Source organism: Myotis yumanensis, unplaced genomic scaffold, assembly GCF_028538775.1.
Source record: "Myotis yumanensis isolate MYYU_CA2020_CCGP unplaced genomic scaffold, mMyoYum1.0.hap1 SCAF_3, whole genome shotgun sequence".
Taxonomy (NCBI): domain Eukaryota; kingdom Metazoa; phylum Chordata; class Mammalia; order Chiroptera; family Vespertilionidae; genus Myotis; species Myotis yumanensis.
This window is the reverse complement of record NW_027223754.1, coordinates 136,717,997-136,742,685: the sequence shown is the minus strand read 5'-3', so window position 1 is coordinate 136,742,685 and position 24,689 is coordinate 136,717,997. Positions and strand designations below refer to the sequence as shown.

General features: G+C 38.3%; 1 protein-coding gene across 10 annotated transcripts in view; it reads right to left on the bottom strand.

The window, feature by feature from the left end:
- Nucleotides 1-24,689, bottom strand: part of PPFIA2 (PTPRF interacting protein alpha 2) — a 472,789-nt gene that overhangs the window by 317,536 nt on the left and 130,564 nt on the right. The window lies entirely within an intron of this gene.

Below are 24,689 nucleotides of genomic sequence, written 5' to 3'. Positions count from 1 at the left end.
TCCCGAGAAAATAGATTTAACTGATAGGATGAGAGAAAAAGAATCATGATGGTAACTAATTCTATGCGAGGGCTTTTAGGGTAACACGACCATGGTTAATTTGAAATAATTGAAGAAAAAATTAATTTATAAATATGGACACTCCATAATAGTACCAAGTTTAAGAATTAAAAAAATATTGCAGGATTATAGGAACAAGGGCAATATTAGGCAAAACTGTGGAGTAGTACTTTTCAAAAACTGCCACAGTTGCCATGGTAGCAAGTACATTATTTTCTCCTTAATTTTACTTTTTCCAAGAATGTTCTTTGGTAGAAAAAGCCAATCACTATTCTATCTTATTTTTATTAAGAGCAAGAACAGTGGCTCAATCATTACCATTTATTGAATAATATTTTATGGCAGCCATAGTGCTGCCTTTAAGCCCTCTAAAGAAGATATCATTCCTTAGTTATAAAAAAACTGAGTCTTAGGTAAGTTATAACTTATCTAAGATTACATAACTAAGTGGAAAAGTCTCATCATTTGAAATCAGGTCTATCTGATTTCAAAGCCACACTGTAAATCAAAATTACATTTTGGCACTGCTTTATTTGCCAATGACTTTAATTCAATACAGAATACAAAAAAAAATACAGAATACAAAGAAGGGATTAATAAATACCTGATTGATTAATTTCATACATCAAAACAATTTTAGGTGACTATTTAATGAAATATGTATTTTTATTTTCTGGACATATTCTGACTTTTCTGATAGATCAGACATGAGCTGTGAAAAACAGAAAGGAACACAGACCAACTGAAAGGTCATTGGTCTGAGCAGTTGTTGAAGTTTTAGAGCTGAACAGGGTAAGGATGAAACTGCCACCAAATGAGATGGAGAAGACTGCAAGAGAAGCAGGCTTGGGAAAAATTCAGTTGCTCAGTTATGTACATGTTTAGTTCAAGGTCTCTATTACTCAGTCAAAAAGATATGTTACATTGGCAGTTGAGTTTACAAATCTGGAGACTGTATTAGCATACAGACTAAAAATAAAAATAAAAAACCTTAAATGAAGTTATCAGGAAGTGAAAGCAAATAGAGAAGATAAGAGGTTCAAGTTCAAGCCCTCGTTCACAATAAGAGTTCTGGGAGACGAGCGAAAGACATTAATTAGGAACAATCCATGAGGTAGGGGAAGACCAAGAGAGGGATGTGCCCTTAAAATTTAGTGATTAACATGCACTAAGTAGGCAAGAGTGATCATCGTTATCAAACATTGCTGAGAGATTAGAGGTGAGGACTGAGAACAGGCCACTGGATTTAGCGATGTAAAGGCTGGCTTCAGTGGATGTTTGGGAGAAAGCTGGACTGAAGTCAGTTTATGATGAAATGGGAGGAGAAAATTTGGGAAAAGGTGTTCTTCTACAAAAACAAAGCATATTGTTGGAAAGGGAACCAAAGAAATGAGACGGTGGCTGGCAAGGAAAAGAGAGAAATAAGAACAAGTTGTCCTGAGGAAAGGCTCTATGAGAAGGTGAAGAATTGATGAGGCAGATGGATAGAGGCAAATTTCTGGAGGAATGTCCTTCTTTGGGTGAAAGGAGATAGAATCTACAAGAGAAGGGATTGGCTTTAGAGAGGAAGAGGACACCATTGTTGATAACAGGTGGGAAGGCAGAGCATGTGGGTTCCCATGCTGGTCATTGTGATGGTGGGACTTTGTGCCAGTTATCAGGAACCTAAGATGTATGGAAACCAACTGAGAGTAATGTTGGGGGAGAGTGCTGTGAATGAGTAGTGAGGGAGTGGTACGGAACAGGTATGTAAGAGAAAGGGAGAATATAAAAATATGCCATATTAAAGAACATACCTTAGCTATGCAAGCAAATCAGTTGACTTTACCTCCTTAAATTAAAAGCTTTGGCTGTCGATGAGTGGGTTGCAAAAAACCACAAAGTTTTTCCAGGATGGCAGAAAGCAGATTAGAATGCATGCTCTCTGGAGGCAGGCAGTTCCATAGAGTGATAACAAGGTAGGGAAGGGATGAGCCACACATATCCAGTTTATTCTCTCAAACTCTCTTATTAAGGAAACCATTTTTTCCTGGGGGAGGGGGGCGTGTAAATTGTGTATGTCCATAATTCATCACAACATAATAAACTCTTAATTGCGTGTCTTTATACCTAACTAAAAATCATGGTCTATTATTTCTTCCATTCTCTTGCAAATACTCTCATCCTAATTTCCTAATGTACTTTTTGACTCATTCAGTAATAAATTGCATTGATCCAATTGTCCAGATTCTCTGCTACAACCTGAGTTCCTCTGTGCTGTTGGCTTACATCAGACAACCAGTGCACTCACAGGCTTACCATCCTCAACCCCAACATGCCTTCTACACTGCCTGGCCCTCATTCACTCCCACTTTCTTTTCACAGACGCTCAATAAACCTTTTTCCAGTTATACTGAAATTCCTTTTCTTACAAACTTACATGTATTTGCTCCTCTTCTTATTTTTTTTCTTTCGTCTCAAAGTCTAAGACTGATATTTCCACTTGAGTTTTGTCACAAGGAGAGAGAGAAGCTTCCCAGCAAGTTTAAGTTCACATGGTATCTTATGCTTCCTTAGCAATGGTTACATTCCTTTTCTGGAACAGTCTCTTTTATGACTTTTCCTTGATTGCCCCTTTAAAACAGTCACATATTCAGTCTCCAAATTTAGGTTGCTATAGACTATCCCTTCCCATTAATATAAGCCCCAGATGATTAGAGATATAGAAGACCCTAGAGATCATCTAGCACAGTAGAACCTTGGAAACCACTGGGGTTCTCTTTAAAACACCAGTGTTTAGGCTTCACCTTTAGTGATTTTGTTTTAATTAGTTTAAGTATGCCAAATGGGTACTTTTCTAAGCCTCCCCAGGTGTTTTTCAATGTGCCCACAGAATGGAGGGGTCACTAATGTAGTGCAATCTTTTATTTTATAGTGAAACTGAACATAAGGGAGATGAAATGTCCTGCTCTTCTTGGTCATACAATGAATCATTCTGAGCTAACTGGGGCAGAGCTTTCCAACCAGGGTTGCAAGTAGGTTACAGGCGTGCTGAAACATCAGTCTCTCCGCTGCAGTGACTCCTTAAATCCTGGGACTTCCTGAGCTCCTGCGGGAGTCAATTCTAGGTTTGAGCATTCTCCTCTCTCTTCATTGCTGTGAAGCAGAAATATAATGATTTTCTATTTGTGACAAAATGTGGAAACGTTTCAGAAACATTGATCTGGCGTACTTTTATCCTCAAAATATCTCTGGTTAATATTTCTTCTTTGAGAAGTTTATCTTTTCATGTTTTTCTCCATTAAATTCCATTTCTAAATGTTGACCCTCTCTTCTAAGTCCAGGTCATGTGACCATTAGTAGTTCTGTGTCATGAGTATATTCTTCAGTCCACTAGCTAAATAAGGAATAAAAAGGTTAAATACCATTTAGGGAATGACCACAGAAAAACTTCATTTTGAACATATTGATAGTGAGCTATTAAAAACATCCTGGGTCACAGCCTCTCAGGTGGAAATGTAGATACTAAACAACTATGGTCGAGCCAGTTTTGCAGCTTGTTGATTAGGAGGCCATGCAGAGACACATGAGGTCATTATGGCAGGATAAATTATGGACATACACTAGTTTCTTCAATGTATCTGCCTTGCACTTGACATTCACTACACATAAATAAATAAAAGGAACATAAATATTAACATGTCATAACAAAGGCAGAAATTCTTATTATAATTACTTTCCTTTAATATCAAAAGACACATAATCAGTAATATGATTACAGTGCCTAGGACAGCATTATTACACTGACATCTCCAGTCACACAAAATAAATATTAATTAGATCCAACTGATTAGATGCATAAGATTAAATCTTGATTTAAATTCTGGTTGTCTTATTATTAAATCATCAACTCGGTGCATGGGCTCTGGTGTCAGACAGATCCAACCCCCATGCTTCTACTTTCTTGATGAAAAAAGCTTTGATTTAGCTTCTCCAAGCCTCGGTTTTCTTCTCTGAGAAGTGAGGATTCAAATAAGTTTTAACTTATTGTGGTGTTGTGAAAACTAAGTCAGATAATATAGTAAAACACTTATAGTCATTGTCACCTCCTCAATAACTCAGAATAAAATTTAGTTTCTAAATTTATTTTCTTTTCACCAATAGATTATGTTGCATTTATCCCTTTCTCAATTGATTTCTGTTGCCCATAATTCTCTTTTTACTCACACTCAAGATCCCGTTCTAGTGACCTCTCTTCTATAGGTTCTCGCCAGTCCACAATCTTTTTATGCTCACACAGCTCATCTGTACTTCAGCTGTAGCCCTTATTGAGGTCTGCAGTAGGTGAGTTATCAGCAACTTGGTGCACCTGTCCACTCAACTGGGCGCTCCTGGAGAATGTGGATTGTGTTCTCTACACAACAGCCTATAAGATCTATAAATGTGTAAACCAGACCATTTCACTCTCTTACTCTCAACCTTCCAATAGCTTCCTATCACACTTTGGAGAAAATCCAAAGTCTTTCCCATGTCCTAAAAAACCATACAATTTTTTCCCAGATCTCTCTGTCATCACTTTATATCAGTATGTTCCTACACATTGTCCACTGACCACACAATCTCCTTTAAGTTTCTAGAATATAATGTCAGTCAATACAGTGGAGATTTACTGCGCATCAACTATAAGGTAGCTGCTATTCTAGGCATTTAGGATATATTGGTGAACACAATAGACAAATATGCTTCCTTGTAAAGCTTTCACTCCAGAGGGAAAAGTGCAGAAACCATCAATGCTATAGTAAGTAAGAGCAAGGAAGAGAAGCTAAGCCAGGAAGTGGGACAGGAACTTGGGCAAAGGAAAAGGGATCAGTGGGTTGTGATTTCAAATCGCATATTAAACATATTCTTCCCTTGGTATACGTAATTGCTGTTCCTTTTGCCTGGCTTTCTCCCAGCCAAGCCAATAGTCATATGGTTCCCTCCATCAGTTATTTAGGTGTCTGCCCAAATGTCAACACTTCTTAAAGTCCTTAACTGAAGAGAGTGCAAAATGTTTGCCTCCACTCTCACAGTGCAACTCTCTATTCTCTTGATAAGCTTTATTTTCCTCATTGTGTTTTCTTTTCTTTTTTTTAAAATATATTTTATTGATTTTTTACAGAGAGGAAGGGAGAGAGATAGAGAGTTAGAAACATCGATGAGAGAGAAACATCAATCAGCTGCCTCCTGCACATCTCCCACTGGGGATGTGCCTACAACCCAGGTACATGCCCCTGACCGGAATCGAACCCGGGACCCTTCAGTCCGCAGGCGGACGCTCTATCCACTGAGCCAAACCGGTTTCGGCTCCTCATTGTATTTTCACTTTATAAAATATTTAATCATTTTATGAAGAAAGGGATTTTTTTTATATTTTATTAATTTGCATTCCCAGGGTTTAGGACAATGTTTGGCATAAAGCTGTGAATAAGTATTTATTGAATAAAAAAAATGCAGGTAATAATTAACTTCAGCTGATGGCTATCAAACACAAGTAGAGCCAAGAAAACTGAAATTTTTTAAATGTATTTTTATTGATTTCAGAGAGGAACGGAAAGGGAGAGAGAGACAGAAACATCAATGATAAGAGAGAATTATTGATTGGTTGCCTCCTGCATGCCCCCAGCCCCAGCCATGTGCCCTTGACGGAATCAAACCTGGGACCCTTCAGTCCGCAGGCCGACACTCTATCCACTGAGCAAAACCAGCTAGGCTGAAATTTAACAAACAATATATTATTTCTCAGTAATTGGGAAAATTTTTCATATTTAAAAATTATGCTTTTGATGCCCATGGCACTTCTATAGATAACAATGATTTGCCAAATCTCTCTAAATGAGACCACCATTCATTAACTCGACAGTTATGGATTGAGTGCTTATAATGTCCTAAATTTTATATTATGCATTGGGGGATACACTCAAAACATGAATGTAATGAATGTAATTATTTTTTAAATGGCATATCTAATTATTAAAAACCTCAACTATATATTCTTATAAAAATTAAAACACAAAGATTGTGAAGTTCATTACACTGACTTTTTGAGTTAAATCATAATTCAATAATAGTTATAGAAGCCTGATTTTTTTCTGATATGCTACTTACTATAGTCTTATATTTGTCCTTAGAGTAAAGCAAACTCTCTCCCTAGTAAAGGACTAGGAGCATCTGAATTGGTTAATGCTCCTTCTATTCTTAGGAGCTTTGGTCCTGATGGCAATGACACTTAAGGGGTTAGTGAAATAGGCGTGTAAGCCTAGTTAATCATGGATGCTGGATACATAACCGTATAATCCCAGGTGGTCACAGATGTCAGCAAAGCAGTCCACCGAAAGGCCACAGGATGTAGTCACCAGTTGTTTTTTTCTCACCCTTGAAATTTCTACCTGGATATGACCTGGTTTAAGAAGAAAAGTATACATGCCTTTGAAAGGTGAATGGCCTAGTTAATATCCTGACGATATAAATTTACTGTAAGATATTAAGGAAATGTTACTTACTTCTTAGAATGAGCAAAAAAAATATTTTTCTGCAACAAGAAATTTGAGTAAGATCTTTATTATTTTTGCAACTCAAACATTGAACTGCTTTTCTGGCAGTTTTAGAGTTTCTCCCATAGGGATCAAAGGCAAACACATTATAAAAATCCATGTTTTAGTTAGTGAGTTGTTCACAATATGAAATATAGGGTGTCCCAAAATCCATGCAAGATTTGCAATTAATTCAATTGCGAATCTTGCGTGAATTTTGGTACACCCTATATAATTTCCCTTATGGCCACTAGCAAAATAAAGATAACTATTTAAAAAAAAACTGCTCAATGATAAAAATAAATATTGATTAGATCAATTCAAATTCTTTATTAACAGAGGATAAAACAGAAACACATCAAAAGTAAAATATATTATAACTAAATGTATAATTAATATTTTAAAGGAAAAATATTTATTCATGAAAACTCCAAACAGAAAAGGTTCACATGGTTCCATTTTGTCCTCTGGATCCAAAATAGATATAGAAACAATCAAAACTACCCAAATTAGTTTCATCATCGATAAGGTTAATGTACCACCTTTTGTAGTTTGACAGACTATAACTAAAACCTAGAACTATAAAGGTATAAACAAATATCCAAAGCTTCAGGTAAGAGATAGCAAGAAAAACATAATCCGAGGCAGAGGATGGCCAATAAATTTTATGAACCGTTACATCTAGTGTTGATTTTTAACTGTTTTCTGTTTGGCAATGTAATCTTTCGTTATGTTAAAATCATCCCTTAAAACCTTCACTAATGACAACTTGGGGAAGAAAGGTGCTGAGGCTGCGTCCATGCATGAGCCAAAGAAGTGTAGGCAGGGACAGAATCTGTTAGGAGGTCCTTGCGAGTAGCTGAGGTCCTTGGAATAGGACAGGCAGCAAGAATCAGCAGTCAGAAGTCTGAGGCGAATGGCAAGCAAATTTAAAATCCCCTTTGACATCTTCAGAAATATTAAAGGCGCTGAAACACCCATAGTAAAGTACATATATTATTTAGATATTGAAGGAAAGAACTTAAGATCATTTATTCACTTAACAAATCTTTTTTAAGCTCCCAAATCTGTTTGAACAGCTAAAGATTCTACTGTGAACAACACAGAAAAAAGTTTCCTTTCTCCATGGAGCTTATCTTCCAGTGGAATAAATAAGAAATGTATACAGCACATTGGGAGGTGATAAGTACTATAGAGGAGAAAAAGAAAAGTCGGGAGGAGTAGGAAAATCTAAGATAGGTAGAGAAGGCCTCAATGAGAAAATAATATTTGAGCAGAAATGGGACTTGAGGTGAGGGAGTGAGCCACACGGATAACAGAGAGGGTACCAGGCAGAGCAAAGAAGATACACAAAGGTGCTAAGGGGTAGCAGGCTTAGAGTGTGACTGAAAGATGGGAGGGTGGTGTATCCAAGCTGGGGTATGAGTAAAAGAGTAGTAGATGATTATGATGAGTCTTGGTGTGGGCCTCTTTTCATTCCTCCTGTGCTTCCTGGACTTGTAAGTCTATTTCCTTCACCAAGTAGGGGAAGTTTTCTGTCATTATCTCTTCAAATAGGTCAATAATTAAAATACCAAAGGTTAAAGACAAAAAGAGAATCTTAAAAGCAGCCAGAGAAAAACAGTTAGAAATAAGAAGAAAAAATATATGAAAAATAAAATGGCAATAAGTACACATCTATCAACAATTGAATCTAAAAATCAAAATAAACAAACAAGGAATCTAATGAACAAAGTAAACTGATGAATAAAATAGAACCAGAGGCATGGAAACATGGAACAAAGTGACAAATCTCAGAGGGAAGGGTGGGGGAGAAAGATTAACCAAAGACTGTAATATGCATATATGCATTACCTATGGACTGAAACAATAGGGTAGTGAAGGCCTGGGAGGGACAGGTGCCAGGAAGGAGACTATGGGGGGGGGGGGGGAAGAAGGGGGAGCATCTGTAATACTCTCAACAATAAAGAGCGACATAATTAAATGATTGAATAACATTTTAAAAATATTCTGGCCTCTGGATTGAGGATAAAGCATGGGGAGGAGTGGTTAGATGGGAAAAAGGTAAACAAGCTAAATTTTATGCAGGTGAAAGCTAGAGATGGCTCAGACCAAAGCAGTAGTGGTGAAGGTGACATAGCTGGACTCTAAAAATATTTTGAAGGTAGATTTGAATATGAGAAAATTATTAAACAAGCACAACTCTAAGAATGTTACCTACATAGAGGAAGGATGAACTTGTGATAAACTGTGGTGGGGGAGACTATAATTGCATCAGGTTTGGAAGAAATATCTAGAGCTCAGTTTTCATCATGTTGAGTTTTGGATACATATTAGACATTCACATGGAGATCTCAAATAAGTAGTGGACATAGGAAGTACAAGATATAAGCCATATAGAGTGGTGTTTCTTTGCTTGAGGCAGGAGTCACAGAATCACAGACCTGCCTATTCAAGAGTCCTTGCTGAAGCTCTCCTTGATGCATCTTGACCCTGGTTAGCACTTAGAAAACACTGGCAAAAACATAAAAGAAAGCAGTATAGAGATTAAAGTAAGTGGTATTTGAAGCAGTCACGTGAGGTCTGGGAAAATGGACTCGATAGAATTCAATGTGCCTAGGTTATCAATGCTTTATTCTCCCCCTGCCCCAGATTATGACATCTCAGTTGCAAAACCTCCAAAACTGCAGATAGCTTATCGGGGATAACCAGGGCCATCTAGCAATAATCCTATTTAATAAAGAGGGAATATGCTAATTGACCCTCACACCATTGCAAAGATGGCAGCACCCCCAGCCAATAAGGAGGGAATATGCTAATTGACTGCCCCACCCTCAAAGATGGTGGCGCCCACAGCCACAAGATGGCCGTGCCCAGTCCCCTCAGCCCCACCGAGGCAGCAGGCGCATGGCAAAGCCGAGCCTGCCCCCAGGTGGGCCCAGCGTCTCTGCATGCCTGCCTTCAGAGTCCCCCAGTCCCTTCAGCCCTCCAGCTGCCCAGGGCCAGCCCAAGGTGTAGGTAACCGGGGCTGGCCAAGACTTGCGCTGCCTACAGTGGCAGCAAAAGAGGTGTAATGGGGCATCGCCTTCCCCTGATCACCAGGTCACCTCCCACCCCTGAGGGCTCCTCGACTGTGAGAGGGGGAAGGCCAGGCTGAGGAACCCCCCCACAGTGCATGAATTTTCGTGCACCAAGCCTCTAGTCTACATATATAAAAGGCTAAGTGACTGGACTGTCTGACTGACCGACCGGCTGGTACATATGACGCACACTAGCAATTTAAAAATAAACGTTGACTCGCACATGCATGATACATATAAAGTTTTTGCTGGCGCCAATCGCACTCATGTGTTTCGATCTGTCATTGTGGATCATGAATATGGTTGTTTTTCTTGACATTCAACATGAACCACATTGCGATTTATTCATCAACCATTCGACCAACCAACCGGCTGGTACATATAACATGCACTGGCAATTTAAAAATAATCGTTGACTCATGCATGCACAATACATATAAAGCTTTTGATGGCACCAATAGCATGCATGTTTTCATTTTATAATACTATATTATATATACTATTTTGACATGTATTTTTTTGCAGTAATATAATTACCACACAAATCTTTCTTCTAATTAATTTCCTTTTAATGTGCATGAATCCATGCACTGGGCCACTAGTTTTACTAGTAAATAACATCTACACTAATAAAAGAGAAACATGGTAATTAGCGTACGACCGCTACCCTTTTCATTGGCTAATCAGTGAGTATATGCAAATTAACTGTCAGCCAAGATGGCGGCTGGCAGCCAGGCAGCTGGAAGCGAACATGAGGCTTGCCTGCTCCAGTGACTGCAGACTCCAACGTTCCCCGCCTCACTTTCCGGCCTCTGAGCTACAACTCTAAGCAACTATGTACTATGTTGCAAATAAGAAAATAAACAAAACCCCAGAAACTGGCTTTCATTCAGCCGGGCTTTAGCAACATTGTATCGATGTTTTCAGCTGCGAGGCCTCAGAGCTAAAGCTGGCCCAGAATAAAAAATAAAAAGAAAACAAGGAGCGGTGGGAAGCTTCAGTCACTCGCTTCGGGAAAACAGCCCTCAGCCCCTCACCCAGGCTGGCCAGGCACCCCAGCAGGACCCCCACCCTGATCCAGGACACCCTTCAGGGCAAACCACCCGCCCCCACCCATGCACCAGGTCTCTATCCTATATAATAAAAGGGTAATATGCAAATTGACCCTAACAGCAGTACCACTGGGAATGACTGGTCACTATGATACACACTGACCACCAGGGGGCAGATGCTCAATGCAAGAGCTGCCCCCTGGTGGTCAGTGCATTCCCACAGGGGGAACTCTGCTCAGCCACAAGCCAGGCTGATGGCTGCACAGTACAGCACAGCACAGCGCTAAGGATGTCCAACTGCAGCTTAGGCCTGCTCCCCGCTGGCAAGTGGACATCCCCTGAGGGGTCCCAGACTGCGAGAGGGCACAGGCCAGGCTGAGGGACACCCCCCCCCCCCCAGTGCACAAATTTTTGTGCACTGGGCCTCTAGTAATAATAATAATAATAATAATAATAATAATAATAATGGAGCCTGAAAGAAAGTCTGAATGAGCTTTAGAAATTCGGCCAAAGTTGTCCAGCATAGTTGTAGCATCTGAGAAAAAGACTGACTACATTTGGTGACTGGGTGGATGCCAATGGACAGACCACAGGACATGTGCAGAGCAGGCTTAGGGCAGAATGCAGGCGAGTGAGAGCACATGTGCAGAGAAGTGGCCTCTACCTCTTAATTACGCTCTGGTGCCTCTCGGATACAGAACCCAAATTTGCCCACCTTAAATCCTGGCAAATTACTTCCCTCTTTCTTGCTCTTACTCTGTTTTTCCTCCTTTTACATCCTTCCTCTCTCTGCCTCTTCTTTCTATGAGGCATTATGAATACCCAGAACATTTGTTGATCAGTGTTCTGCTTGTTTAGTGATTTCCCCGGGAAAAAATGGTATAAGTTGAATACTGGCTTTGCTACTTTATATAGTGTCTATCAGTAGGAGACATACTTAACTTTTAAAGTCTTGGTTTCCAAGGCTGTAAACTAGCTATAATAACACATACCTGTGCTCTTGTGAAGATTATATTTAGACATACTATTTGAAAATAATGGGTAGTTAAATAAAATATTTGCCAATTTCATTTATATGTCATTTCTATTATTCTTTAGCATTTTGCTAAACATTATTGCTATTTCCTGATTTTTCTCCTGTCTTCTTTTACCCCCCATAATTATTTTATGTATATTACTTAATATGCCTGTGATAAAAAGAAAAAGTCACAGAAAGAGGGACAGATCATTCTCAATAGCAATCATAATTAGATTTTATTTTAAAGCCCAACCACAGAGCCATACTTATTTAATAGACAGGTTCAGTTTCCAGAGTAGAATATGTAAAGCTAGTTTTTGTTACTCATTTCCTGAGCATCATCCCGTGTTGATAGCATTTATAGCAAGATTATCAATGTAATTTACACATCCTACTCTACTTACAGGAACATCAAAGGTCAAAAAGGACTTTAAAACTAACTGGGAGAAATTTTCTCCATGAGTTGAAAAGAAGCTATTCTGGAGCTTCTTCCAATGCACATCAAAGGGATATTTCCTACTAATGAAGCTATTTTGACTCATAAAATCTCAAATTAAAGCTAATTACATGATCTGAGGCACCACCTAAAATGTAATTCTATAAATATTTAACCCAGTATTATATTTACATCCCTATTAAATTTAAAATGGTATAGTGCTAACAATTAAAGCCTGTGACAAATACACACAATGTCAGATATAAATAGAAATGATCTCTTGCGCTGTTTGAGTCACCCTGCAGTGTGTCTGGTAGAATGGTCAGAGTACTGCAAACAATAATGAAATTAATAAAACTGGAATCGTGTGCTGAACACTCTGTTCTTGGCAGGAATTAAGGTGATGCTATCAAAAAGGACACCTGCTTCCAGAAATTCAATTGGAAGACTCTATTGCATTATTTCCTTACGAAGAAAAGCATTTTAAAATACATGCATTATTTTGGGAATTGTTGGGGTGGGAGTTTAGGGTGGGCAGAGATTTTGAAGTGATCGATATGTCAAAACATTCTTTATCATCTAAACACTTTTTCCTCTTTGATTCAGTAAAATGTAATCATTTTAGGCTACATTACTTTGAGTCATAGGGTTGGAGACAAATTAGTAATCAATCTAGTTTTATCTATTAGAAGAGATCTTAATTTATGAGGGTTCCTTTTTCCCCTCAGTCTTATGTCATGTGCTTGAAAGCAGGTAATTGGCATTATCAGTGATTAGGCAAGGGTCATTAAGCTTCATGATAGTCTTTAAAAATGGGTCATTTTGATCATTGAAAGATGGTCACTTCCTAGGACAGTATTAACATTATGATTATTTTTCAAAATATTGTTACTACAAACAAGTAATCGTATTCCTGTGTCACACATGGGATATACCTAATAGCTGTCAACATCACAACCTACAGGAAAATTTAGAGCTTAATTTGTCTAAGTTTAGAAAAATATTAAATACTATGTAGTGAAAATGGACCCCTTTTATCTATTCTAACAATAATGCTAAATTAATGATCAAAGACACCATATAACATCCACATATTAAATCCTTTATGTGGATTAAATAATTAAATGCTTTCCTTGGAATTTCAATTATTTTCATATATTGCCCTCTTGTGGCCATATCTAATGTTACTAACGACAAAATGACTATGTTTCTTTTTATTTTTCTATTAGTAAATCCTTTCAGGGTTTATTAATATTTTAACATTTACTTTTTAATGTTTCAAAATGAAATCCCCATGACTAGTGTTCATTGTGAATTGTAAGCAAAATCTTGATTTCTGAAAATTCAATATTGATTCCAATATAATGATTAAAGAAATACTATAAAAAGAGAATGTAGGCTCACTATGATTATTTATTAGTTTTAGGCCATGGACATTTATTGACCCATAAAACCAACATAACGATTTAATTTTTTAAAAACTGAAGTTCTAGAGCTCCCTTTAATATAATTATTAGCATAAAGAGAAATTTTTAGGATATAATATTGATATTGAGTATTAGAAAATAACTAGTATTAGCATTAGAAGTGGCTTTCTTTTTACCTAACATACTTAATAAACTAAGCTCTTTTATTTTCAAAGATTGTTTAAGAAATAAAACAATTCAATGATACAACTAAGCTGTTAAAAAGTTATTGACCCTGCGCTATCTATTTAAGTTTGGTAGGCCTCACTTTCCTCATTTCTAAAATGAGAAGTTTGAGCCAGGTGATCTTAATATCCATTTTAGATGTGTCCTATTAGCAAGAACTAACTAACAATTAGTTGCTCCATTCTTGTTTTTTACTTTCTGCACCTGATTTCTAGAATGTAAAATTTTCAGGGGTCCTCAAACTACGGCCTGCGGGCCACATGCAAATACAAATATTGTATTTGTTCCCGTTTTGTTTTTTTACTTCAAAATAAGATATGTGCAGTGTGCATAGGAATTTGTTCATAGTTTTTTTTAAAACTATAGTCCGGCCCTCCAACGGTCTGAGGGACAGTGAACTGGTTTGGTCCCCTGTTTAAAAAGTTTGAGGACCCCTGAAAATATCTACTTAAGTCCTCTGTTTTTGAAGTTCTGCCTCCTAGTCACATTTGCAAGTTTCTGAAGTAGTTCTTTTTAGAGCAAAGGGACACAGTGACACATGATGTTCATAGTCTTCTGTTGTTTTCAGTGTAAGAATAGCAAGGGGTGGGGGTGACCCAGAGCCAATAGAATGGAAGAAAAGGACCACAAGCAGAGAGCTGCTGAGTAAGCTCCCCTGGGTAAACTAAATTAGTTGACCTTTCTACCTCTTCCAGAGGGATATATGCCAAGAAGAAAGGTAAAGCAAGCTCTGTAGTCACCACCACAATAATAAATTAGATCATGCAAGCTTTGTAAATGTTTATGTATCATAGATCTGAGGATAAAGATATTTTTTATTTTATACTGTAGCGATTACATTAATAAATTTTATATTGAATTGGGTGAGCTTTGACAGTATGATTTAACTAGATAGCTACTTAAAATATAGAAGTCATATAAAATACAGGGTTGTGCAAAAGTAGGTTTACAGTTTTTGAAATGGAAAATAATACAATAATTAACAAATAATACAAAAATAAACTTTGCATACTCACAACTGTAAACTTACTTCTGCCCCACCCTGTATGTTATAGATGAAAAGTTTTTAACATTAAAAATAACTAGTTAGTCACTACATTTATTCAATAAGTCAATGATTTTTTTTTTTTTTTATAGCTGGAAACTGTCTTTGTTTTGGATTTATTTTTGTTTGTTTTGTTTTGTTTTTTGGTGTGTTTTTGTTGTTATTTTTGCCTGGACCTCGCATCATGTATCTCATCTATTCCCTCTGTATGGTCTGCATTCACCCCTTTCTTCCATATAATCAGGATTCTCATTAACTTAAGCAACAAAAAAGAATTTATACAGTGGCTCTCAACCTTCTGGCCCTTTAAATACAGTTCCTCATGTTGTGACCCAACCATAAAATCTGAGGCACCTCCCACCTGAAAAATACAAAGGGAAGGTTTGGGAGTAACTGGGATCACACCAAACAATTAAACTTCCATTCCCGGAACCATCAGATGAAGACACCGCTGTCACAGAACATGGAATGCCACTAAATGGACAGTTTCCACTGGTTCCAGAGGTCCTCTCTAGGGTCTAGGTGACTGTAGCTCCTACAGAATAAATATTGCTGCTTCTGGTGAGCCACCCAAAAGGATTCTTGTGATAGGTTGGATAATGGCTGCCCCAGAATGTCCACATCTCAATGACTGAAATGGGTGAATATGTTGTCTCACGTGACAAAAGGGCTGTACTGATAAGATTAATTTAAGAATCTTAAAATGGAAAGATTATTCTGGGTCATTCAGTAGCCCAAAATGTCATCACATACGTCCTTAAAAGAGGGAGTCAAAATGCAAGGGTGTGAGCGTGAATTGAACACTGTTGGCTTGGAGATGAAGAAAGGGGCCATGAGCCAAGGAATGCAGGTGGATTCTAAACACTAGAAAATGCAAAAAAAAAAAAAAAGATTCTTCCTTAGAACTTCCAGAAAGGAATACAGACTGGCTGACATCTTGACTTTAGCTCAGTGAGACCAATTTCAGACTTCTGACTTCTAGAAGAGTAAGATAATAATTTTTTTTAATGTTTTAACTTAGCAAATTTGTAGTAATTTGTTACAGTAGTAGAAAACATATAATTATATGTTTAAATCCCCAATTGCAGATAGTAATTTGATCACCTTTTAATTCCAACCCTGGTTGGGTACAGCAGACTTGCCAGGTCCAGGAAATACATCCACTGCACAGTCACACGAGAGCCTAAAAATCAGCATTATTGTGGCTTCTACAGGACACACGGGCTCCACTTCCCCTGGGATAGATAGTGAGGGATAATTACAACTCAATAGTAAAAAAAAGTAATAATAATAATCCAATTTAAAAATGGATGAAGGACCTGAATAGACATTTTTTTCCAAAGAAGATATATACATGGCCAACATAAAAAAAGTATTTAACATGACTAACCATCACGAAAATGATGATTAACTATTAGGAAAATGCAAATTAAAACCACAATGATATACAACTCATACCTTTTAGAATGGCTATTATAAAAAAAAAAAAAATACAAGAGATGTGTTGACATGGAGGTGGAAAAAAGGGAACCCTTGTGCACTGCTGGTGGGAATGTAAATTGGTCCAGACACTAGTGAAAATAGTATGGAGATTCCTCAAAAAATTAAATATAGATCTATCATAAAATTCAGCAATTCCACTTCTGGGCATATTTTTGACAGAAATGAAATCACTATTTCAAAGAGATATTTTTAACCCAAGTTCATTGCAGCATTATTTACAACAGCCAAGACATAGAAACAACCTAAGTGTCTATTGATGGATGGGTAAAGAAAGTGAGATACACACAGAGAATGGAATATTATTCTGCCATAAAAAGAAAGACACCCTGCTATTTTTAACAATGTGAATGAAAATTGAGGGCATTATGTTAACTGATATAAGACTGTGAGAAAAGAGACAAATACTATATGATCTCATGCATAGTATTAAAAAGAAAGAATTCAGAGATACAGAGAACAGATTGTTGGTTGCCAAGGCAAGGTTGGGAGAGGAAGAAATGGGTGAAGGTGACCAAAGGAAATAAATTTCCAATTATAAGATAAATAAATTCTGGGGATGTAATGTACAGCATGGTGACTATAGTTAATAATAGTTTATTGTATATTTGAAAGTTACTTAGAGAAATCTTTAAAATTCTCATTATGAAGGGGGAAAATTGCAACCATGAGATATGATAGATGTTAACTAAACTTACTGTGGTAACCATTTCATATTATATACATGAATCATTATGTTGTGCACCTTAAACTTATACAATGCTACACAAAAATTATAAATCAACAAAACTGGCATTGGGGGAAAAGTATATAATGAAGGATTCCCCCAAACATAGGGAAGAATTCTAGGTTCTGGGAAACTCAAAGAACAGACAAATATCTCCAATTATCATGGTTTACTACTTTTATTATCTTTAGACCATGTTATCATCAAATTGCTTTTGGAAGACTTTTTTAATGTTCTAGTCCTGATGACTTTATGATTTAGTATATCCTTTCTTTTCTAAACCACTGCCTTCAAAAAATCAAAGCGAAATCATAAAACTAAAAAATTTTGTTTTTACTTTATCAGAAATAAAACACATTGCTATAATAGCTCAACCTATAGCTATTTCAGACATATCATGAAGAGAAAATATTTTATATATAATTGCACAATGTTTTCTTTTTGAAAATTATGCTGCTAGACTTTATCAGTCTGTAGAATTTTTTAAACCTGATTCATATGATTATATATTAATTTCAATGCTATTATCAATATTTACTCTAAAATACACATTTCTAGTTATGTATATAAATACATTTAGAATATAAAGTTTGGATTATATAATTAAACTTGTCAATGTTGTATGGTAAAAAATCATGTTGGCTTAAAAGTGAGACTAAATTCTGAATCCTAGGTTTAAAATAAAAGTCTTATTTAATGAATAACTGGCCTTCTGAAAATGATTCTTTCTGTATCCAGTTCCTTTGGCTAATGCTCTCCCCAACATAACCAAAAATCTGATGGTATGTTAACATGAAGAGAAAATTATTGACAATCTATCTACACTAATAAAAGAGAAACATGGTAATTGGCGTACGACCGCTACCCTTCCCATTGGCTAATCAGCGTATCCTTATGCAAATCAACTGTCAGCCAAGATGGCGGCCGGCAGCCAGGCAGCTGGAAGCGAACATGAGGCTTGCTTGCTCCAGTGACTGCAGACTCCAACGTTCCCTGCCTGACTTGCCGGCCTCTGAGCTGGCAGTTTGAAACATTCTAACAAATATAACAGGCTGGGATCTCAGAGCTGAAGTTATACATTGTTTCGATTATAGAACGGCAAACAAACCAGCAGCGGAAGCCTCAGAGCTAGAGCCAGAGTTAAGCTGGCCCAGAAAAAAAAAAAAAGAAAGAAAAAAAGGAACGGTTGGGAGCTTCAGTCAAAACCGCCAGCCTGAAAGCAGCCCTCAGCCCCTCACCCAGACTGGCCAGGCACCCCAGTGGGGACCCCCACCCTGAAGGGTGTGTGATCAGCTGCAAACAGCCATCATCCCCTCATCCAGGCTGGCCAGGCACCCCAGTGGGGACCCCCACCCTGATCCAGGACACCTTTCAGGGCAAACCAGCCGGCCCCCAGGCCTCTATCCTATATAGTAAAAGGGTAATATGCCTCCCAGCACCGGGATCAGTGGAGCCGCGAGGCCTCCTGGCACCAGATCAGCATGACAGGGGGGAGCTCCCCAACCCCCTGATCGCCCTGCAGCTCTGTGTGTGACAGGATGTGGCGTCCCAACGCCCTCATCGGCCCTGCTCTGTGTGTGACAGGGGGTGGCGCCCCAATCCCCTACCCCCCCTCCACGGGCCCTGCTCTGTGTGTGACGGGGTAGAGCCATAACCTCCCCATCGGCCCTGCCCTGAGTGTGACAGTGGTGGCGCCCCAACCCCCTGATCGGCCCTGCTCTGTGGGTGATAGAGGGCGGCACCCCAACCCCCTGATCCGCCCTGCTCTGTGTGTGACAGGGGGCGGTGCCCTAACTCCCCTATCGGCCCTACTCTGTGTGTGACAGGGGGGAGCTCCCCAACCCCTTGATGGGCCCTGCTCTGTGCATGAGAAGGGGGAGCTCCCCAACCCCCTGATTGGCCCTGCTCTGTGAGTGACAGGGGGCAGCGCCCCAACCCCCTGATTGGCCCTGCTCTGTGCATCACAGGGGGTGGCGCCGCAACCTCCCCATCAACCCTGCTCTGTGCATGACAGGGGGCGGCGCCCCAACTCCCCAATCAGCCCTGCTCTGAGCCCGACCAGGGGCTGCACCTAGGGATTGGGCCTGCCCTCTGCCACCCGGGAGCAGGCCTAAGCCAGCAAGTCGTTATCTCCTGAGGGGTCCCAGACTGTGAGAGGGCACAGGCCGGGCTGAGGGACCTCCCCCCCGCCCCCAGTGCACAAATTTTTGTGCACCGGGCCTCTAGTATATATATAAAAGCCCAAGAGACCATCCGACCATTCGACCGTCCGACCGGTAGCTATGATGCGCAATGACCACCAGGGGCAGATGCTCCGAACAGTACCTATGATGCACACTGACCACAAGGGGCCAGATTCTCAATGCAGGAGCTGCCGAGCTGCAGTGACTTGGCAGCTGAGATTCTCAGGTGATGCACCTGGAACCAGAGAGGAGGGAGTCCAATTCTGGGGTGCGTCACCTGAAAACTGCCCTCTTGCAATCTGGGACCCCTCAGAGGATGTCAGAGCGCAGGTTTCGGCCTGATCCCCACAGGCCAGGCCAAAGGACCCCACTGGTGCATGAATCCATGCACTGGGCCTCTAGTAAAATTATAAAAAGTTTTTGTAAAAATACAGATGCAAAAGGCACATTTTAAAATTAAGTTTTTCATTCTTTATCAACATTTCTGGTAATAAATACAGATATAGCTCATGAATTGCTTAACTTTAAATTTGGAAGATACCATCCAACCAAGTTAAACAAAATTACCACACGTGTACTATTCAGTGTTTATGCTTCTGTGAACATTTTCATCCCAATACTGCTTTACAGTGACTCCTAATCATGTAAGCCATGCAGAATTGTGTTAAAGAGCAAAGCTTTAATTCCCAACAGACCTAACTTCCAGTTTTGGCTCTGATCTGTTGTAGGTACAATCTCCAAACAAGTCTCTTCATGTGCAAAATAGTGATCATAGAACGTATCTCATATGTTAGTAATGTGATTTAGAGGCATGATATAATGCCTCAGTGACTTGGCACATTATCTGGCACAAAATAACTACTCAGTACATGTTAGTTGTCAACATCAGCAATGATAAGTCAAGGGCTAGTCAAATGTTTACTGAGTGAATATTATTTGTGTCCATTCTTAAGGACACATACTATACCCACTTAGTTCACAGGTTTCTACTATTGTAAACCATTAAAATGTACAAATAGTAGGTGTTTATAATAAATTGCTCTACATGTGTGTGTAACTCTCTATAACTAGAGGCCCGATGCACAAAATTCATGCAAGGCCCTTGACCCTGGCCCCTGCCAGCCACGGCTGCGGCTAGGGGCCTCTGCCGCCTCTGCCTCGGCCCCCGCCTGCTGCGGCTTTGTCCGGAAGGAAGGATGTTTGAAAGGACGTCCTTTTTAAAAAAAAAATAAAAGTGTAATATGCTAATTAGACTGACGTCCTTCTGGACGACCTTCCAGATAAAGCTGGGGCTGCGAAGGAAGCCCAGGTCCCAAGTGCCTGCCGGCAGCTGGAGGGAAACCCGAGTCCCGGGTGCCAGAGAAAAGCCAGTGCCAGCAGCCAGGGGAAGGAAGGCCTAGTCTTGCACAAATTTCATGCATTAGGCCTCTAATATATATATATACCAAATATTATCATATATCTGGAAGTGTTCAAGTGTATATGGCAATAAGATAGTGAAAAATGCAGAAATAGCAAACAGACCAAGGCAATGCAAAAATACAATTGGTAGATGAAAAAGAAAACACTACATTAGTCTGAAATTCTTTGCTATTTTCATTCTTGCTCTTTTCTTTGCCTGTTTCATTCTCTTGCTTTTTCATTAGCTTGCTTTAACTGATCATAGGAATTACATAGTAAGTTTAAATTCTCACCTGCCACAGAAATTAGAAAGGAAATATTCAAGCTACAAATGCAGTTCCTTTTAGTCCCTGAGGCAAAGAGAAGCAAGCTAGGATGTAATCAGTGGGTCCCATTTTTACAGACACACCCATCTCTGTGCCCTGTGGGCCTCTATGGCTCGTGGGTGTTCTGAACTACTGCATTCTTCCTTTCCGGTCCCAGCCACATGGGCCCTGGACAATCAATAGGTCTCTATCCAAGTTCTTGGCACTCTGATCTTTGGTGGTTCTGGAGACCTAACTGGAATCTCGTTTTTTCCTGATGAGGAAGTGTAATGATTCCTTATGCTGCGTGAAGAACTCTAAATATATTTAAGTGGTTTATCGCAGTTTATATGGATGACAACTCTTTTGAGGTAGTTAATGTATTAATGAGAAAAACTAAGTCTTGCAGAGGTTAGAAAAATTTATTCTCATTACATATCTATTAAGTAATGAATGTGGTGTTTGTCTGATTTCAAAATTTGGGGTGTTTCTATTTTTAACATATCACCCTTCTGTCTTAACAGAATTATAGGAAAAGAGAACACTTTCCAACTTCATACATTTGGAGCACATCTGGGATATCTCATTCTCTCTCTCTCTCTCTCTCTCTCTCTCTCTCTCTCTCCCTCTCTCTCTCTCTCATGTTTTTTGTTTATTTGTTTGTTTGTTTTTAATGCAAGAGATTAAAAAAATACCTCTAGAATGGCTTAGATGATTAGATGGGAAAAAGCTTATTTCCCCTTAGGAAATATTTAATAAACCAATCACTGCAGTGATGTGCTATGAACTGGGTTAGGTACAGCAGATTTGATGATACATTTCTCATTGTCCCCACCTTTCAGTTTCTGACAACCTTATGGAGATGGATATGTGAAAACTCTAATCAATGTGATACAGGATATTCTGGAGCTTACCTGGGAACTCAGGTTAGAGAAACAGTGCTGTAATCCTGTAGTCATGATTAGTTAGTTAGTTAGTTAGCTAGCTAGCTAGCTAGTTTGTGTGTTTTTTCCAGGACAGAAAAAAATGCCTGCAGGGATTTCCCAGAGGTAGGGACTTTTAAATTCATTCTTGAAAGCTAAAAAGGAGCTTGCCAGGAAAGAAGCATATGGTAAATACAGGAGTAGAGCATTTCAGGGCAGAATAATTTTATGAGTGAAAAAAAGAAATCACACATTTATTCAAATAAAAATTATATAATTGAATGTAAGAAGATAATGAGAAATGGAAACATTAAACGAGATAGGAGAGTATAAAATTAGCCATAATCCCTCATCAGGATGATATCTAAGGTAATTTTATTTTTCCTTTGTGTAGGGGAAAGCTAATAGAGAGGTTGTTTATATTTTTATTAGGAACTCAGGAAAATACAAGGCAACAATGAGAGAACCAGGTACTTAAAATGCTGGACTCTGGTAAAGTTTGAAAGTAAAAAAAAAAATCTATTTAATGGTACTGTCTGTTAAGCTGCTGTTCACTTCAAAATATAAGCAAAATGTTATTTTATTTCAGTAAAGCTGAAATATGTCCTGTCACACCGAATATGGATGCAAAATAAAAGTTGGAGATTCTTTTATTTCTAGAAATTCCTGTAACCTTTGCAATAGCAAGTTTTGTTCTCAAGCTGCTCTATATGAACTGTTGGTTTGAAGGTTGGCACTTTTTTATAACTTACAATACAAATTTATAGCAAAGGTTTAAAGGTGTGGATAAGGCAAGAACCCGTTATTCTTTCTTTGAATGTTCCTGCTACAACTGAATAGTCCCATTTTTCATAAACCAGGATTAATTCTGTAAGCTTACTCTGTGGGATGAAAAAAAATGGTTAAGCTCTGTATTCTTTAGAGCAGGGGGCACATTTCTGGCCTTCCGGTGAATTAATGAAGTGGCCCAGTCCAATTGTAATTGTGCTGTTGCCCAGAGCTGGCAAGGCTGTTAATAACTTTATGAAATTGAGTCATTCTCATGGCTTACACATTAATTCTCATGGTTCCTTCCCCCGGAGGATTTTTCATTACCCTCTTGTGAAGAAAAGTGGATTATTTTTCCTTGAAGGAACATGCTGCGCATTATAGTACAATTTTCATAGACAATGCCTGTCATCATAATTAGTTTTGAGAACCACATTAGACAGTGTAATAACTTTTGTTTCAACCACTAAACATAATTTTGAAAACCCAAGAGGAGAAGGAAAGCCTATTTTTTTAATCTTTCTGTTTTTTTCTTTCTTCCTGATATTCTAAGTTTCCTTCTTTTATCATTTCCTTTCCATTTAGAGAATTTTCTCTTAACATTCTTTTGGAATAGGTCTCTGGGTGCCAAATTCTCTTGTTTTGCCCTCAAATGAGAATGTCGTAATTATCCCTTGCATTTTAAAGGATATTTTCACTGGATATAAGAGTCTGTGTTGATAGTTCTTTTCTTTCTGCACTTTCAAAGTTTTTAATAAAATCTACTGTCATTTGGATTGGTTTTCTCCTATAGATAATGTGTCATTTCTCTCTGGTTGCTTTTAAGATTTTTTTTTCTTTGTCTTTGTCTTTAGAAATTTGACTATGATGTGTCTTGGTGAGGATTTGCTTAAATTTATCCCATTTGGAATTTGCTCAAAAATGGAAAAATGTCAGCCACTATTTTTAATAATACTTTTTCAGCTCATCCTCTTTTGCCTTTTCTTATTGGACTCGACATAAATAAAAGAGATTTTGTTTCAGTTCCATATGTGTATGAGACTCTGTTTACTTTGTTTTACAGTTTATTTACTCTTTGTCTTTCAGATTAGGTAACCTCTATTATTTTTTTAGGTTTTTAAAATAACATTTATTTTTTAAAGTTAACATGTGCAATAATAGGAAACCGAAAAACACATAAAGCAAAGAACAAAATCATCCACAATTACAAGCATTTTATAGATTGACGTGTCCTTCTAAGTCCCCTATTTGTATCTTCACAACTAAGCTTCCATTTTTATGTAATTAAGATCATACATGTATGCATCATGCTTTTTTCACACAAGATGAATATTTACTATTTTAAGTCCCAAAGCTATTTTTGTCTCCAACTTCAATAATTCTTTCCTCTGCCTTCTCCATTCTGGTATTGAGCTCAGCCATCGAGTTTTTATTTTTGTTTATAGCATTTTGGTTCCAAAATTTCCATGCGGTTCCCTTTATAGCTTTGATCACTTTATTGAAACTCTCATTTTCTCCTGTATATATTTTTTTACTTATTCATCTTTTTATTATTCTATTTTATTGCATTTACTTAGATGAAACTGATTAACAAAATTACAGATTTCAGTTTCACAATTCTATAACACATTATCTGTATATTGTATTGTGTGTTCACTACCCCAAGTTGAGTCTCAGTCCATCCATTTACCTGCCCCCGTACTCTATTCCACCTCTCTCTACCCAGCAATCACCACAGTGTTGTCCATATCCTTGAGTTCTTTCTCTTTTTTTTCTTTTTGCTCAATCTTTCCACCCACCTCAGGCCCTGACCCCAGTAACTGTCAGCCTACTCTCTATGACCCTTGTCTCTATTTTGCTTGTTAATTCATTTTGTTCATGAGATTCTACATATGAGTAAATCATATGGTGCTTGTCTTTCTCTGACTGGCTTATTTCACTTAACGTCATGCTCTCCAGGTCTATTCAGGCTGTGGCAAAGGTGTAGT